Raw genomic sequence first — 13,937 nt, 5'->3', positions numbered from 1 at the left:
CACCTGGCTGGGTATCTGGTGTCAAATAAACTAATCTGTAGTAAAGCATTAGATATTACCTCTTCTAAGATAGCTAACATTTTAAAAGGAACCTGGAGAGGGCAATGGTCAACCCCACAGAGAGGCTCAAATGATGGAATATATAAGGAAATGGTAAATTCACAGAAACATAACATAATAGTGACTCTCATTATCTTACTATTTAAGTGACCATTCTTTTCACTCCTAGGCATGGGCCACTTGACTTCACTTTCCATGCAAAGTGGGGTAAGGATGAGAAAACTCGGCCTAGCATCACTGATGAGAAAACTGAAGCCCAAACAAGTGCCAGGCTGATTCTAGAACTCCCTCCTGTCACTCCCAAGGAAAGACTGTCCCATTTATTGGAGCTTCCCTTAGGGTGTTTGAGGGAAGAGAATGTTAGACCAGGGGTGGAAAGGGTTAAAATCAAATGACCAGAAAATCAACCCATACCCAGGATCCAAACAGGAGCCAGGACCTGCCACCCAGACCTGCTGGATCTTATTAAAGTTTGCAGGGTCTTACCTCTCATTCACTGTGCATTGTTTTCTTTTGTGTTTTACAATTTTTAATTTGTGCATTCATCTTCTTCTGTGGGGACTTACCTGGGCAGTAATCCTTCAGAGCCCGGGTTAAGGGCATGTTCCTTCAGAGCAGTTTTGTGTTTGTGTCTGCTAAGCACTCCAGAAGTATCAACTGATAGAGACCAATCTTTATGTTAATCTCTTGGCCTGAAGTTCAGGCAGGTGTTGTGGGCCCAAACTCCAAAACTCAAAGAATTATAAATCCTCATAGTAAACTCCCCTATTCCAACAAGGGCCAGGTTAAGACAGATAAGCAATAAGCCTCCCTCTCCCTGCCTTCTGGAGTTAGTCACAGAACATCTTATGCCTTCATTTTTTTGTTTGTTTCAATTCCCTTGTTTTTCATCTAGGTTTACTTTCTTGTAATTTCAACTAAGCATTTCATAAGATTTCTTTTGTGAAGCATTCCAGGTATTCATTAGCAGGAAGGTCTTTGAGTTATCTAGTCCACAATATTGCTGAACATTAAAGCCAGAAGATGTTGTTTCTTCTATTAAAATATTTCCCACATTTGTCCTCTCTGTGCTTATTGCCAACACCTTGGTCTAAGCCACCCCCTGCCCCACCCCCACTTTGGCTATGACAGTCACTTAAAATCACATAACATTGTATTTGGGAGGAGTTTATGAGAACAACCTTCCAGGCCCCTCATTGTACAGAAGAGGAAACTGAGGCCCAGGAGATTTGGGGATTTTCTTAAGGACACACAGAAAATGAGAGATTCAAATGGGCCTCACACCTGGTTTTCCCATAGCCTACCATGTGCTAGGTCAGTAGTTTCTAACTTTTTTCCTTTCCAGTGCACCTGAGGAATTCCACACACACATCAGTAAAGAAGCTCACTCAAGTCCTGTTCTCACACAGGAGAGACATGGAAGAGTAGTAGGAGGTGGGATATGGGGGAAGAGCTTGGTAAAACCGAGAATGTCTACTGTTTCCTGTCCCTTCACTCCAACCCCTGTTCCCTGTTTGAGACAAGCCAAGCTACACCAAGCTTCCTGTGGTATCTCTGCCTCCATTCTTCCTTCTCCCCCATTCTTTCTCCCCTCCATTCTACATTTCACAGCACCACCAATGTAAATTCTCTAAAGCACCATTTGTGGCACATTTGTGTTTTATCCTAAATTGACTTCCTACAAAGAATACATATTTTTCATCCTTGCAGTTAAAGCCCTCTGTATCTAACCCAAACTCATCTTCCAACGTCCTCCTAATGTCTCCCTCATGCTCCTCCCTCCTCTCTTATCCCCACTGCTTATCCAAATTCTCCCACCTCAACTAGAGCCTGAACTCCTTCCTTCAAGTGCAGAGCTCTTGTCTGATCGACTTTTGTGGTCCCCAAATCACCAACCATACTGCCCAGCATACTTCAGAATTTAATTATTGTATGGATTGGTTGGCTAAAAAAAGAGGGAAATCGGGAAAGAGAAGGAGAAATGAGGAAGGAAGGCAGGTGGCTGGAGAGCATGAAACTAGGAAAGAGATGATGAGAGAGGAGGAAAGATCAGGAAAGAGAAAACAGAAGAAGCAGGACTGAGGCTCTAATCTGAGCCATAGGGTCCTTGAGTGGGACCACAGCTAGTCTGGCCCCTTTTCACTTCTTGCTGAGGCCATGATTCTCTGACTTCACTCTGGGACCCCAGATGAGTCTGTTGCTCAGCTCCCCCACCCTCTTTCTGTTTCTCTGGCCCACATGGACTGGGATAGAGTTTAACATTTTTAGAACTGTGGTTCCCATAACAACCAAGCAGGAACTGTGAAATGTAGCATGAGCACACATGCGCGCGTGATCACATGGATGCATACAAGTAAACCCATATATGTGCACACAAAACTCACACATACAAGAATGCATGCACACACATATGCCTGCCAAAACACATGGACACATACACGCACACACATGGATGCACTCACATATGCATGTTCATAGGCACACATACATGCACACCCACATTTGCACATATGAGCACATGCATATAGATGCACACATCCATGCTTGTACACATACACATGCATGCCCAAAATTATGTACACACATTTACAGGAAGCACAGAAGAAGGATAGACAAACATTACAACAGCAAAGGTGGAGACAAGATATATATGATATCTTTCCAGTCTGCAAAAGCAGGTGGATTTAATGAGTGTGCATTCTGGCAGAAGGCTCAGTGGTCTTTATACAGCAAAGGGGTGGCAGGAGAGCCCTGTTTAATATAGATTTTGGAGTTCAATGACTTGGGTTCAAATCAAGACTGTGCCATTTTTTGAGCTCTGAACTTCTCCATCTGTAACTTGGGGATAATAATTATACCTACTCCATAAATTTATTAGGAAGATTAAATGATATACATTAAAATGATTAGCATGACACTTGGTACTCGGTTAACAGGACCTATTATCATCTAGATCTTAGAACTGATTTCTACTTCACTTAATCTAAGAAGATTTCCTGGAGGAGGAAAGAAATTCAGAAGATACTGGAAGGAAAAGAAGATGCCTAAAAGGAGGAGGGGGGTAGTTTGACCTGATTAGCCACTGTTCGGCCTCAGTTCTTATTAAATTTTCCTCTCCCCAAAAGCCATCTGAAAAGTTCATAAAGTATCCTTCCTAATACTGAATGCCCTAACATGGCTGCCTTTGCAGGAGTAGGGTAGGCTCAAGGAAAGTTCCCATCAGCCCAAAACATACGGGAGAATCCTGGGGCTATGCTGGATTCCTGCTCACTGCAGCAGGACTGCCCCTCACAGCCCTCTGCACAACCCTGTCCAAGCTGGTCTCTGTGTCTTTGCCCAAGCTCTACCTCCAGCCTGAAATGCCTTATCTCCTTTTCAAACCCCACCACCACCCTGTGGACGGCCTCCAAACTATAATGTTCTTGTCTCACCAACTGATGGCCTTAGAGCAACTGGGCACTCTAGGTGCTCCAGTCCACACAACATGCCAGGCTGGCTTCTCTCCTGGCCAAACTCAAAGTGGGGATGGATGAGTGGGAACCAGGGCCATGGAAGCCACTGCCTCTTTTTCTCTTCCTCTAGGTCTGGGATGGGATGTGTGTCGAGGACACTTGCTCCTAGAAAGTGTCCTCAAGGGTACTATTGGGTCCCGGAACACATGGGAGCCTGGCTGCAGCCATCCCTCAGCTCTCCTGGTTACACTGGGACGCCTCGCCTCAGGAGGTCTCCGCAGCAGCCACGCATCACACCAGAGGGAGGTCGCTGAGGGCACGACCCAGGGGCAGTGCCCACGAGGTCGCTAAGGGACCATGGCACATGGCCCAGAAGCACACCCGCCACCCCGGGATTTGCCCGAGTGGGAGCAGGCCCAAGCCAGCGCGGGAGGTTTAGGGTGGAGAGGCTCGGATTTGGCGACGGTCCCTGAAGGTGGGCAGTAGAAGCCACAGCCAGAGGTACCCAGGGTGGGGAGTGTGCGCTGGGCGGTGCCGGTAGCCGAGCAGACGGATCCGGGAGGAGCACCGCGCAAGCGGTCTCTGCACCCTCTGGGCGGCGCCGCGGACCCCTCCCCCATCGAAGCCACCTTCCACGGAAAACGTGGGGTCCCCGCGCAGTCGCTGCGGTCCGCATCTGCCGATCCCCAGCTCAGAGAGACCGCCCCGGAGGAGGGGCCGGCTCGCCCCACCTCCTCGCTGCCTCCCTCCCCCTTCCCTTCTTTTCCTTGGGCTGCGCGCCCCCTCCTCCCTCCTGCTCCTCCATCCTTCCCCCCACCCGGGTTGTGCGCCCCTCCCGCTGCGACTGGCTGGAAGGCTCGGCCCCCCGCCCCGAGAGGGAGGCGGGGGCCCCAGCCGCGGCGGCCACCCGAGGCTGCGGAGTGGAACGGGATCCGAGGCCCCGAGGCGGCCCTGCGTTGGACCAGGCACCCGGGGGCCGTCTCCGCACCCCCAGCTGAGGGCCGTGGGGCCTCGCTTCGCTGTGGGGTGGAGGAGGTAAGGGCGAGTCGCGGGCGCGCTGTGGGACTGCTCCTGAGAGGGAAGACAGGGAGGACCCTGAACCGCCTCCTCCTCACTGCCTTCCTGCTCCCTCACCGCCCTCCGGAGGCCCGCGAGGCCGCCCGACCGGGAGGGATTCTGGGCAGACCAGGCCAGATGCAGGGAAGGGGTTAATTTAAGGCATTAAAATCCGAACAATTTGAGACCAGGCTTCCCCTCCCCCCCTTTGGCCTCCTGGTCCCTGAGCCAGGTTGGGGAGCGGGCACTGGCTCTAGAACCCCATCGAGACTGGGGTCAGGGGCCAGAGGGAAGGAGAAGGGGGAGCGCCCCCAAAACCCAGCCCTCCCCACCTGCATCTGAAAGAGGTGTGGGGGAAGGGCGTGGTGTTGGGCCCTGCAGGGGCACCTGTGCGGGTGTCAGTGGGTCGGCAGGTTTGGGTGTCCCTGTGCGCGCTGGCATGCACGTGTGGTAGTCTGGATGTTCTGGAGGTGTGCATGTGTGTGCACACACGTTTCTGAGTGCCTGCCCTGGTGGCTGTGCCCATAGTCCCCGGGTGTGGGTGCACCCACTGCATTGATGCATGTGCCTGCGTGTGTGGACTGGGGCCTGCTCTCTCCTAGGCAGAGGAGTCTGCAGAGGGGCCCAGATGGTTTTCTGGGTGTGGGATCCAGGTGCTAGAGGCTGTGAGTGTGACCTTGGGAGGTGTGTGCATGTTTGCTGGAGAGTGAGGGGGAGGCATAGAACAGAAAAGACAGTGTCAGGCTTCCAGGAGGCAGAAGACTGGATGTGCTGACCCCCTGTGGGTCTTTATCAAGTTGGAGTGACTGCTGTGGGAGGTACACAGGTTGGGGTCACAGCCCCAGGTGTGCAGAGCCAGGGCCCCAGCCTTCTTGGGGTGGGTCAGTGGGATTTAGAGAGGCAAGGGACATTTCTTTATTCCTCACCCACAGGGATATAATGGAATTGGAGTCAAAATATCTCATTTCCAGGGCCAGGGAAGAGAGAACAGAGCTCAACTCAGCCCAGCCTTTATGGTGGGAGGGGGGAGGAGGCAGAGGAAAGAAGCTGATATCAGGGGACACCTCCAGCTGCCTCCCAGTCCTTAAAATACTTCCTCCACTGCCAACAGATGCCTCCTGAAAGCACTGAGCTTAGTTTCATTTCTTTGGCTGGTAAATCCATCTACTAATGCTCAAAACTTCCTCCCCACTCTCTGTAATTTCCACTTTCTCTGTTCCCTTCCTACTTGTGGGTTTCCCATAGAAAAAGGAGTAAGAGCTCTTGGGCCCTGAAGGCCTGCTGGGAGGGAGAAGACAGACCACAGGCCTGGGGGGCATGGGGGGAGGGCCCAGAGCTGAGACCATCAAAACAAACAGTTAACTTCTTAATTTTGGGGTGATCTAAATTTAAAAGAGAAATAGACAGGCAGAGAGACAGAGAGACAGGGAGTCTGGGAATATCCACACACTTGTTTTTGGATTTAGAGTTATCTAGCTTGGGTTTTGTCTTTGTTTTGGATATATGTGAAGCAGAAAGGGGATGATGGGTGTTGAAAGGTAATTGCATCCTGCCTGTGAATTCTCTGGACCTTCCTCCCTTTCTGGTGGCCCACCACACCCTTCATTCATTCAACAAATATTTATTGAGTGCTACTGTGGGCCAACCTGTGAATACTTCAGTGTCGGTGCTATATTCCACTCCCAGTCAGAAGGGGCAGAATGTGGAGACTAAGAACATGGATTTTGACGTCAGTCAAGAAGCACTGGATTCAAATCCTACCTTCTCACTGTTTCAGTTTTGCACTGGTGTATAACAAACCATCCCAGAACTTAGGGGCTTAAAACAACAGTGACTTATTATTTCTCATAGTCTGTAGGTCGGTGTAGTGGTGGGCTCTGCTGGTCTCACATGGATCAGTCAGCTGAGAGACTGGCTGAAGAGGAATATCAAAGATTGTCTCCCTCCCTCCAGGGTCTCCCCACACATACCTAACCGTTCAGTAGTCTAACTGAAGTTTCTTAAGTGGTAGCTGGATCCCAAGAGCAAGTACTCAAAGAGGAACAAGTCCTAAGGTATAATGGCTTGTCAAGGAAACCTGCAGCAGGTTTGCTAATGTCCCACTGGCCAAGGCAAGCCACATGGCCAACCCGAGTCACTGTGGGAGGGTCTACGTAAAGGTAAGAAAACCAGGAGGCAAGGTTCATTGGGGGCCACAGGGCAACAGTCTGATCCAGCCTCTTACTAGCCTTGGGCAAGTGATTTGGCCCCTCTGAGCCTCAAAATGGAGATGATACCACCTACCTGACAGCTCTGTCAAAAGGACTAAATGAGAAGCAGGGTGTCTGACCAGAATCATTAGTAGATAAATGTTTATTGTTTTGTTATTAGACTGTAAGCACCCTGAGGGCACAACTGCCTCATTTGTGTTTGGGTCCCCAAAGCCTGGCATGGGCCTGTGCTTGACATCTTTCTGCTGGGGGGATAAGACAGAGTGAAGAACAAGCCCCAAACCTTAAACCTCAGCCAGCGTGACAGTAGCAAGAAGACCCAGTGGGTAATTAGCAGAGCCAAGACAGCACCTGGTATTCCAGGTGATTTGGGGATTGATTTAATTGTAACCAAATTCACCAGTTCCAAGATGAGGGATGGTGGAAACTGCTTTGGTTGCATGAAGTTAATCAATTCACCCATTATTCAGTGTGATTCCTATAGCAATATACTGATGTCTGCTATATGCAGGGAAGGTGTGAGGATGAGCCAGTGGCTTTGTCCCTGCCCTCCCATGTGTGGGTAGGGTGGGGTCTGACGTTACAGTCCCAGTGTGTGCCATCCATGAAGAGCTATGGTAGGAGTGTGGTTCATGCTGTTAGATGATCTGAGCTTGAAGGATGGGATGATCAGGGAAGGCTGTATGGAAAAGGTGACATTTGAACTGGCCCTGAAGAATTCACCAATTGGAGAAGGAAGAGCCAAGGCTTGGGGATGTGGGAGCACATGGCACTTCTCAGTGGAGGTAAGCCCTTAGAGCTTACTGAGGATGCACATGGGAAGCAGTAGCAAAGCTGGAGATGGCCAAGATTGAGTGGTGGTTAGATGGTGGTAGCTTTGAGAACAGGAAGCCAGAGTGGACTGTATCTCTCAGAAGATGGCCAACCTTCAGATATTTTTTTAGAAGAGTATCATGACTGGGTCTGTATTTGCAGAAAACTTTAGAAGCTGTGCAAATTCAAAGCTGGAGGAGCTAGAGACTCCAGTTAGAGATAGTGGTCCAGATAAAAGAGGGATTTATGTTTGAACTGGGACAGAGGCTGCAGGAAAAGCAAGAAGTGAACAAAGTTAGGAAATAGTTGTGAGGTAGTATTGGCAAAAATCAGTGATTGATGAAATATGGGGCGAGAGGGACACTGAAAATTCAGAAATGCCTTGGAGGTTGCTAGCTAGGGTTCTGAGCAGATCATAACAACAGCTGAGGTGGGAAACATGAGAAAGATGCAGGTGTGGAGGTGGGGAAATGTGAGTTCAGTATTGGCCATTTTAAGCTTTGAGCCACCAACATGGAATACCTTTCCCTCTCTACTGACCACTTCTGAGAAGCATTTAAAAAAAAAGGTTATAAATTTCAGGTCTAAGGCATTATTATGTTATGCATGCCTCAGCCCAGTGGAAGTTGATATAGTAGTAGAATTATGTTATCTCTAAGAAGCATTTACATACGTTCAGGCCTCTCCCATTTTACAAACATTTCTAGATTTTCCCATGCTGCCTCCTCCGTTCACATTTGAGCTTCTTATGTCCACTCTACTCACATCTGTACCTCACTCACTTCTCCATCTACATTGGTCAGGCTCAGCAAAGCAGCCCTTTCTAAGTCACCAGTGGACCCTTCCCAACCTTACTCTTACTTGAGTTGTCAACATTATTTACACTGTTTACACTTTCCTCCTTGACATCCTCTCCTCTCTAAAGCTTCCTCCACACCAGCCTTTCCATTTCTGCTCCTGGCTCTTCTACCTTCCCTGACTCTTCCAAGGGTCCTTCTTTACTTCCCTTTCTCATTACTCTCTCCCTGGGTTTGCTCATCTACTTTCAGTTTTGGGTTTAAGTTGCCAAAATGGCATTTTTGGCTGCATGTTATAAACTATGTTGTGAAATATCTCTACTTCCATGGCTCACTGGACCCTCAAATGCTTGAAATCTACAATCAACTCATTATCTCTTCCCCACACCTGTCCTCCTTCACTTTCCCTTCTTACTGAGCCTCATCCCTATCCACCCAGTTGCTCAAAACCCAAACCCAAGCCTTAGCACCTTCCTTTCTCACCTATCAGTCATTGTCAACAAGACTTTTGATTTTCTTTCCTTAATTGTGCCCATACAGATCCTTCTCTCCACTCATACCCCTTCAGGTGGTGCGAAGGTACAGTTAGCAGTTTCTATCTCCAGCGTCCCAGTGGCTTTCTGACCTTGACCTTTTATATCCATTCTCTCAAGTATAAATTTTGCTTATGTCCCTCCTTGTTTAAAATTTTCCAGGGGCTCTTGGATGCCCAAGTGGAAAATCCATGCACCTTTGCTTCATGAGCTGACCTCCTACCCCATCTTGTCTCTGCTTTTCTCTCCTAATCTCCTCCCTGAGAACTGTGCCACCCTGAAATCCTTACCATTCATTAATTCTACAAATACCTATCACGTGCCAAGCCCTGTTCTAACTGTTGGAGATTCTACCAGTGATGAGGCAGACAATGTCTTCTAGCCTTATGGAGCATAAGTGTTAGTTTCCTGAAGGTGGCACACTCTTCATCACTTCCTTGCCTAGTGTGTGGGGTTTCTTACGCTTGGAATGCCTTTCTTCCCCTCACCTAACCTCACAATTGCTCTTCCTCACCTGACAAACCTTCGCTCTTCAAGAGTCAATCTAGATGCTACCACCTTGGTTGCTTACCGAATTCCAAGCAAGGTTAAGTGTAGCAACCCATCCCTGCCTCTTGTATAGCATTTATCTCATGACCCTAATGATCCAATACTTCTACCCCAGCAGAACACAAGCTACTTGAAAGTAAAGGCTGGATCTTGTTTATCTATGAATCTTCAACTAGCACAACACCTGGCATAAGTTCATGGCATAGGGTAAGGACTCAGCAAATGTATGCTGAATGAATTCATGTTTGAATAGAGCTTGGAGAAGAGTCTAAGCTAGGGAGAGTATTAGACTCTTGATTGCAAGATTCAGAAATACATTTAGCACTGTTTTAAGCAAAAAAAAAAAAAAAGAAAAAGAAAAGGGCTCTTATATTTACTAATTCACATAGGAAGGGGGAGCAAGTAGGTCTTAGACAAACAGCCAGGTTCTCAAAAACATGGGAGTGAGTACTTTCTCTAGTTCAGAGTGTTGCCACATTTCCCCCACTATGCCTGAGCTTTCTCCATGTGGGGAGTGAAGGTAGCACAAGGCCAAAGACAGTTTTGTCATCCTAGCAAGTGATGCCAGAGGGATAACAGGGCTCCTCAAGCTTCCATATAAACTCCCAGTGAAGGACTCTAACTGGCCCTGCTTGAGGAACATGTCCATCCCTGGGTCAATCATTGTAGCCAAGGATGGGAATACTCTGATTGGCCAGGCCTGGGTCATGTCCATGTATCTACCCTGCAGGGTCCTGGGGTTGGCAGCCCACCAGAACACGTGGAATAGGCAGGAGAACTCGCCAAAGAAAGGATGAGATGTTGCTATTACTCAGAAGATAAAGGGGCCTTGCTCAGCAGATAATAATGTCTGCAGCAGGAATCGTCAATGACAATGTGGCAAAGTCAACCTGTGAGAGTGTGAGAGTAGACAGGAGTGAGAGATGACATATTTTGGGATGGTTGATCTTGTTTGAGGAGATGAGACACACACCTGAAAGCCTTAAAAAAATTAAAATAAAGATAGTGCCTCCGATTGGTTCATTCTGTAGAATCCCTCTACCCAAACCAAAGGTGAACCTTGAGCTGAACCTGAAAGAAAGGAGAATTGAGATAGGCATTTCCAACAGGGGTAAGAGCATGAAAAGGTCCTGGAAATGGCAAGGAGGCAGGGCTAGGCTGAAAAAGGAGGCAGGTCTTAGGGCAGCTGCGGTTGCTGCTTTTGGAAGACTAGAACACAGAGAAAAATCTGACTGTTCTGCTGTGGTCCTCGTAGTACAGGATTGTGATAGGATTTGAGTGGACAACACTTATATTTTCTTTTTTCCTCCTCTCTCTCCTTCCTCTGTTTGAATTGCCTTCTTGCCTGCATTCAGGCAAAGCTTCGTGGTGCTGCCAAGAAGGTGCAGAAAGCTAAGCAAAAATATTCCCGAGAATGATTCCTAGTCATTCTTCAGCCCCAGCACATGGAAGTAAATTGTGGGGTAGGCTGGCCTGGGGTAAGGAGCCACCTGGACCCCCAAAGTCCCTTCCCTACTCTACCTTGCACATCCACACACAGACCTGCATTCCACTCCAACCCCTTCCCCTGCTCTCTTGGAGCAAGGATAGCAGGGTGCCGCGCAGGTGAAGGGTGCTACAAAAGGGCATTTGGGCATGGGGCATAAGAAGGCTGGCAACTTCTAAGGTCCTAAAAGGTGCCCACTATAAGAGGAACCAGCACTTCACTAGGATGACAGGTACACTCAGGTGTCCTGAAACCTTGGCTGACCTTACATTACAGAGTAACCCTGTACTAGTACAGGTGTTTGTGTGAACTGAATTCTATTTATATCATCTTTGGTCACTTGGCCAACTTCTTCAGTTTTGTCCATAGTTATTAGTCTATTCACGTTTTCTATTTCTTCTTGAATCAATTTATGTAATTTATATTTTCCTAGGAAAGCATTCAGTGCATCCAGATTTTCAAAAATTGGGGCCAAGAGTTGTACAGGGTAGTATTTTAGACATTTAAAAAAAGCTTCTCTGTGTGAAAGTTTATATCCCTTTTCTCAGTCATATTGCTGGGTATTTGTTTTCTTTCTTTCCCTCCGTGAATAGATTTTCCAGAGCATTGTTTATTTTGTTAGTCATTTCAAAGAACCATCTTTTAGATTTACTTTTCAGCTCTACTCTTTCGGTTTTAATAAACATGAAGGATGGCCATGTTGGAACGATTACTAAATATTTATTTAATAAAAAGAAAAAAATAAAGTTAAATCCCTGTCTCATACATAGAAAAGTATTTATGGATAAGATTATATGATATCTAGGATTTGCTCAAGATTTTCCAGGGACTGGGGTTGGGGGCTTGGGGTTGTATGGTGTGAAGCATGAGAGCAGTGTACATGTGAAAGAAAATTGGCCATAAGTTGATAATTGTTTAATTGTTGAAGCTGGCTATGGGAACAGAAGTTCAATCATAATATTCACTCTATTTTTGAATAAGTGTGAAAATTTCCATAATGAAGACTTTGTTTTTAAATCCCTGTCTTACTGTGCACACCAAAATTTCTAGTGGGTTGGAAATTAAAATGTATAAAGGGGAAGTACCAAAAGTACACAAAGTACTGCAGACAAACATATGTAGCTGTTTATATAATCTCTGATTAGTGGCAGACTTTCTAAGCCTGACAACAAAATCAGACATCATTCAGGAGAAGATCAATAAATTTTACTGAAGCAAACTTTACAACTTTAGCATATCAATAAAGACCATAAACAGAATTAAAAGCCAGTCAACAAATTTAAGAAAAATACCTGCAATATATAAATGAGAAACAAAGGATCAATACTGAAAAAAGCCTTTGCAAAACAATGAGAAAATATGAATACTCGGTATAAAAATAAAGCAGTGCAAAGGTAAGTCACCACAAAGATGCAAATGACAGATAAATATTTGCAAAAATGTCTAACCATAGTGCTAGGTCGGGGGAACGGGGAAAGGCACTGCAACTGGAGCTGCAGAGGCTGTGTCACCCTTCCCAACCTGACTTCCGGAACTAATGAACCGCCCCTTCCGGATGTTACCTGACCCCCATCCTTAAAAGCTGCCCGCGCTGAAGCCCATGTGCGGACTCACCTCTCTCCATCTTGGATGCGGTGAGCTCTACCCGGGAGCGCAGAAATAAACTCGCTCACTTTAAATTTCCTGGTCTACTTTTCTTCTTTTTCACCCTTTTGCCTCCTAAACCTTTCACATAGTAATCAAAGAAAGACAGGTGAAACAGTCTGGCCGTTATTCGCCTTCCAGTTGGCACCAGTACACTGAGGTCAAGTCGTGAGGCCCAGGAGTTTGGGTGCAGTTGATGGACAGTGGGCACCACTGAGGGAGTCTGAGCTGGAATCATTTGCAAAAAGAAGGCTCTCGTGCCTAAAGAAGGATGGAACAGAGCCATGAGGCGGAATGTGGAGCCAGCAACCCAGGTGTGGGGAGGCAATGGCCCAGAACAGCACGAAGCATAAGAGAAAAAAATAGTTCTGTTGAAGTATTCTGAAGGCAAAGTCCTCAGGCTTTGCTGGTCAACACAGAGAGAAACTCCAGATGGCCAGTGATGTTGTGTGGCAGGGAGGTCAGCAGCCCCACTGAAAGAAACAGGGATCCTGGGAGGGGGTGTGAGTGAGAGGAAGTCCAGGATTTATTTTTTGACACTGGGTCCTTGTGTTAATCAAGATTCTCATTTGCTTGTGACTGGCAACAGACTCAAAGGATTTACGCAACAAAAAGCATTTGCTGCCTTGCATAACTGAGAAGTCCTGGGTTATAGCTTAAGGCACATCTGGATCTGGGTACTCAAATGGTATCACTTCTTCTTCTGTTGTGCTTCAGGAGCACATCCCACCTGCCTAGCACATGTCCTGGGGTGGCAGGCACTGGCCCAGACAAGGGGTGACATGCCCATCAGGGAACCAAAGATGGAGGTTGTTGGCCCAAACCAAACAACATAGGTTGAAAGTCAGGGGAATCTAAAGGAAAACCAGGGATCTCTACACAGAAAGGGACTGAAGCCAGGCAGCAATATCATCCAATACCCACTACAATTCACCTCTTTGCTCCTTGAGAGCTACACATACCTACCCCCTTCCTTCCATTTCACATAAAGCAATTATCGCCCCCAAGATTAAAGCACATTAAATCCCATCTCCAGAGGGAGGGGTTCCAGGTCCCCACCCAGTTACCACACCCAGCCCAAGCCTGAGATCTCAGAATTAGTATGACTGACCTGCTCTTTGATTAGGTGCTAAACTAGACCCTCTTAGTCTTTTGGTTATGACCAGATTACAATGATGGAGGAAAAGTAGGATAACTGAAAAAAACAAAACCCAAAGGTGTGAACCCCTTATTTACGGTGCCTGGTGTTCAGTGATAAACCCCTTTTATTAGGCTCGTTTTTTCCTAATATATTATGACTGCCATTCCACATCCATAGAAATAAATATTTACTTGTC

The sequence above is a fragment of the Tamandua tetradactyla genome, chromosome 17 (assembly GCF_023851605.1).
Source record: "Tamandua tetradactyla isolate mTamTet1 chromosome 17, mTamTet1.pri, whole genome shotgun sequence".
Lineage (NCBI taxonomy): Eukaryota > Metazoa > Chordata > Mammalia > Pilosa > Myrmecophagidae > Tamandua > Tamandua tetradactyla.
Note: the sequence above shows the minus strand (reverse complement) of the source record.